This window comes from Otolemur garnettii, unplaced genomic scaffold, assembly GCF_000181295.1.
Source record: "Otolemur garnettii isolate 467f Iridium unplaced genomic scaffold, OtoGar3 scaffold00105, whole genome shotgun sequence".
Classification (NCBI taxonomy): domain Eukaryota; kingdom Metazoa; phylum Chordata; class Mammalia; order Primates; family Galagidae; genus Otolemur; species Otolemur garnettii.
In genome coordinates, this window is record NW_003852500.1 from 6006328 (window position 1) to 6011343 (window position 5016).

The 5016-nt window shown below is 42.3% G+C and overlaps 1 pseudogene; it reads right to left on the reverse strand.

Moving 5' to 3' along the window:
* Positions 1-2255: 2255 nt before the first annotated feature.
* On the reverse strand, positions 2256-3492 carry LOC100944003 (annotated as a pseudogene).
* Between the last annotated feature and the right edge of the window lie 1524 nt (positions 3493-5016).

Genomic DNA, 5016 nt, shown 5'->3' on the forward strand with positions numbered 1-5016 from the left:
GGTCCGGGCTGGGGATTCGAACCCGCCACCTTAGGTGTACGTGGCTGGCGCCTTAGCCAGTTGAGCTATAGGCGCCAAGCCAGTTTTTCTATTTTTAGTAGAGACCCTTGCTTTTGCTCAGGCTGGTCTCAAACTCATGAACTCTAGGATTACAGGCATGAGCCACCGCTCCTGGTCCATTGTCCTTGTTCTTGAAATAGATGATTTTCCTTTCTTTCCTTTTTTGTAAGAGACAGGGTCTTCCTCTGCTGTGTGGTATAGAGTACAGTGGTACAATCATAGCACTCTATAGCCTCAAAGTCCTGGGCTTAGGTGATTCTCCTGCCTCAGTCTCTTGAGTAGCTAGGACTGTAGGCGTATCCTATCTGGCCCAGCTAGTTTTTCTATTTTTTGTAGAAATGGAGTCTCACTGTTGCCCAGGCTGATCTCAAACTCCTGGGCTCAAGCAGCCCTTTGCCGCAGCCTTGCAAAGTTCTAGGATTACAGGCGTGCACCACCATGCCTGGCCAGCTAACTTAAAATTTTTTTTGTGTGTGTGCCAATAGGGTTTTTTTATATTGCCCAGGTTGGTTTCGAACTCCTGGCCTCCTCCTCCCTTAGCCTCCCAAAGCAGTCCTCCTCCCTTAGCCTCCCAAAGTGCTAGGATTACAGGTATCTGGCCTCTGTTTCTTATAATGTGTTTGTTAAGTTTGTATCAATTTTATTATTTTATTTTATTTTTTTGAGACAGAGTCTCACTGTGTCATCCTTGGTGGAGTACAGTGGTGTCATAACTCACAGCAATCTCAAACTCTTGGGCTTAAGCAATTCTTTTGCCTCAATGGCAAGAACTGGGAGTACAGGTTCCTGCCACAACACCTGGCTATTTCTTCATTTAAGTTGTCATTGTTGCTTGGCAGGCCAGGGGTGGATTTGAACCTGTCAGCTCCAGTGTATGTGTCTGGCGCCCTAGCTGCTGAGCTGTAGGTGCTGAGCCAAATTTGTATCAATTTTATGCTGGTTTCAAAAATTACGTTAAGTATTTTCTCTTTGTCTATTCTGTGAAAATGTTTGTGGAAGAAGGTTTATTATTTAATTGCTTTAGAAATTCAGCAGCAAATTAATTTAAGATCTGGATTTTCTTTATGGAAAGTTTTAAAGTTTTATTTTTTATATTAAGGAATTACCCTTTACAACATGATGTGAATTGTTTCTTCCTAGTTTGTCATTTGTCATCACCAGGCTAGTAGCAGGTGGCATTTATTCCAGGGCAGAACAACAGTTCACAAACACCAGTTCAGGTAACGTTAGCATGGATTGAATGCTTTCCTTTTTATCTGTTTCTCTAAGGTTGATCTATGGGGAGGGAACCAGAGATCAACAGCATCTTGATGGAACTCAAAGCCTTAACCTTGTCCCATCCATTAGTCAATAGTACAGTGCCCTCCAGTGGTGGAGTCTCAGTCTCTCTTTTACATGACATTGTAGCCACTTTTTTTTTTTTTTTGAGACACAGTGTCATTTGGTCACCTTTGGTAGAGTGCTATGGCATCTTAGCTCACAGCAACCTCCAAGTCTTGGGTTCAAGTGGTCCTGTTGCCTCAGCCCCCCAAGTAGCTGGGACTACAATCACTCGCCACAACGCCTGGCTTTTTTTTTTTCCCCGGGCTGGGGGAGGGTCTTGCCCTTGCTCAGGCTGTTCTCAAACCTGTGAGCTCAGGCAATCCACCCTCCATGGCCTTCCAAGTGCTGGGATTCCAGGGGTGAGCTACTATGTCCAGCCTGTAGCCATATTTGACACTATTGAATATGGGCTTTTTTTTTTTTTAATAAAAAAAATGAATTTACTTAGAAGCATTCAGAATGTCAACAAAACAGCTGCAACTTTTTTTTTTGCAATTACAGAGTGGTATTCAGTTAACAGAACAACAGTTATTTCATATAAGCTGCATCAGAGACAACTGAAGATGAAAAAACTGCCATCCCCATGTATAAGCAATTTGTCACCAACAAGAACCTGCTTTAAATTTCCATGCCAATTTACAACCCTCATTCTGTACCAGGCAAGGTTAGTGGCTATTGAAAATACCAGCAGGACAGGGCTATCTAAAGACGCATTCGGTAGTGTGTTAACTATACAAAAAAAGATACTGTACAGTTTAAAAACAAATCTTACACAGCCTTACATTTCAGTTTTTTTCTTTAAAAGGAGTGAGTTGTGTACAGGGGGGTTAAATGCTTTATAGACAAGAAAAAAAAACTGTGCTAGAACCAACTTACTCATCATCCTCTTCTTCATCCTCCACATCTTCCTCCTCTTCCTTCTTTTTCTTGCTTTTTTCAGCCTTGACGACTCTCATTTTTGCTGCATCAGGCTTTCCTTTAGCTCGGTCTGCAGCAATATCCTTTTCGTATTTTTCCTTCAGCTTTGCAGCCTTCTTTTCATAAGGCTGCTTGTCACCCGCAGCAGTGTTATTCCACATCTCTCCCAGCTTCTTTGCAACATCACCAATGGATAGGCCAGGATGTTCTCCTTTGATTTTTGGGTGATACTCAGAATAGAACAAGAAAAAGGCCAAAGAAGGCCTCTTGGGTGCATTGGGATCCTTGAACTTCTTTTTTGTTTCCCCTTTAGGAGGGATATAGGTTTTCATTTCTATTTCATAACGGGCCTTGTCCACCTTTGCCATATCTTCAAATTTTTCTTTCTCTTTAGCAGACATGGTCTTGCCTCTCTGAGCACTTCTTAGAAAACTCTGAGAAGTTGACTGAAGCATCTGGGTGCTTCTTCTTGTGCTCCTCCCGACAAGTTTGCACAAAGAATGCTCATGATGACATTTTGCCTCTCGGCTTCTTAGGATCTCCTTTGCCCATGTTTAGTTATTTTTCCTCAGCGAGGCACAGAGTCGCCCAGTGCCCGTATGGCTCTCACTTGTCCCGGCGCTATCTCTATGGAGCTCAATGTACTGCAATGGCTCGATTATGGGCTTTTTAATTTTGTTTTATTGTGTTTCACACACATACATTTATTTATTTATTTATTTATTTATTTAAACCTGCCAGGCTTGGCATACGTGGCTGGTGCCCTAGCTGCAGAGCTACAGGCTCTCTTGCCTATTGTGTTTCACATATAATGTGTTATTTTTTACAAGTTGAAGGTTTGTGGCAACCTTGATCTACAGATCAAGTCTGTGGATGCCCCTTTTCTAACAGATGCTTGCTTCATCACTTTGTGTCACACAGTTCTTTGATATTTTGCTTTTTTTCATTCTTTGGCTCTTTGCATTTAGGTTTGTAAGGTTTCTAGTGACCTATTTTCAAGTTCACTGGTTCTTTCCTTGGCTTTGTATATGATGAGCCCATTGAAGGTATTCTTCATTTCTGTTACTATAGTTTCTGATTTTTGGCATTTCTTTTTTAATTTTTTCTTAGCATTTCTGTCTCTCTTCTTATATTACTCATTTGTTCTTGAATGTTTTCTACTTTTTCATTTGGGTCTTGAACATATGAATTATAACTTTAAAAAAATTCTGATTGGTTCTGACGATTGCTTTGTCTCTTCTGAGTGTTTTTTCTTTCTTTCTTTTTTTATATATGCTTTATCTTTATTTATTATTATTTTTGTTTTTGGCAGTTTTGGGCCGGGGCTAGGTTTGAACCCACCACCTCCAGCATATGGGGCCAGCGCCTTACTACTTTGAGCCACAGGCGCTGCCCTGAGTGTTTTTTCTTGCCATTTAACGTGCCTTGCAGTTTTTTGTTGAAAGCCAGACATGTATCTAATTATAAAAACTGAGGTATATAGACCTTTGTGTGAGGATTTCTGTTTTTCTGGGTAGGAGTTAGACTGAACTTAATGTTTGTTGTAGCTCTGGGTACCAGAAGCTTCCTTTACTGTCCTCATTTTTGTCTCCCCTCTTACCGTTGGGTTTTCATGTACAATCCTCTTGAAGGAGGGTCCAGGTCTTGCAGCTCTTTCGGCTGTGATAAAGAGTGACTGCACTGGAGCCTGTTGGTGTGGTGGTCTTTTGTGGTAGGGAAGCTTTCTATAATTTTGGAATGAAATCTCAGGCTTTCGAAGGACCTGTGTTCCTAACGTAAGTGTTTCTAATAAGCAAGAAATGGGTTTAGTTTTAAATGCTCAGAGAGGGGCTCAGCGCCTGTGGCCCAAGTGGCTAGGGTGCCAGCCACATACACCTAAGGTGGCGGGTTTGAATCCAGCCCAGGCCCACCAAACAACAATGACGGCTGCAACCAAAAAATAGCCAGGCATTGTGGCAGGCGCCTGTGGTCCCAGCTACTTGGGAAGCTGAGGCAGGAGACTTGCTTGAACCCAGGAATTGGAGGTTGCTGTGAGCTGTGATGCCATGGTACTCTACCCGGGGGGATAGCTTGAGGCTCTGTCTTAAAAATAAATAAATAAATAAATAAATAAATAAATAAAATAAATGCTCAGAGAGAAGTTTCCTTCCTTTGGGACCTCCCACATTGATCTGGTGGTCTCTATCCATGGTTCTGTATTCCAGGACATTTGTGCAGTTTTTCATTTATGTCTATTCCATTTCAGGCATTTAGTTGAGAATATTGACTTTAGTTTTCACAACTCAGAAATAGGGTTTTGTTTTTTTTTTTGAGACAGAGCCTCAAGCTGTCCCCCTGGGTAGAGTGCTGTGGCATCACAGCTCACAGCAACCTCCAACTCCTGGGCTCAAGCGAGTCTCCTGCCTCCGCCTCCCAAGTAGCTGGGACCACAGGCGCCCGCCACAACACCCGGCTATTTTTTGGTTGCAGCCGTCATTTTTGTTTTGGCGGGTCCGGGCTGGGGATTCGAACCCGCCACCTTAGGTGTAGGTGGCTGGCGCCTTAGCCGGTTGAGCTATAGGCGCTGAGCCAGAAATAGGGTTTTTTAACTTGTAAGAATTCTTTCTTGTTCTTTGATGTATCCTTGTAAAAAGAGATAGTTCTAATTGAGGCAATATTCTACTCAAATATGTAAGAGCATCATAGGGAGTTAAAAGCAGATTTTCTTCCATTTCT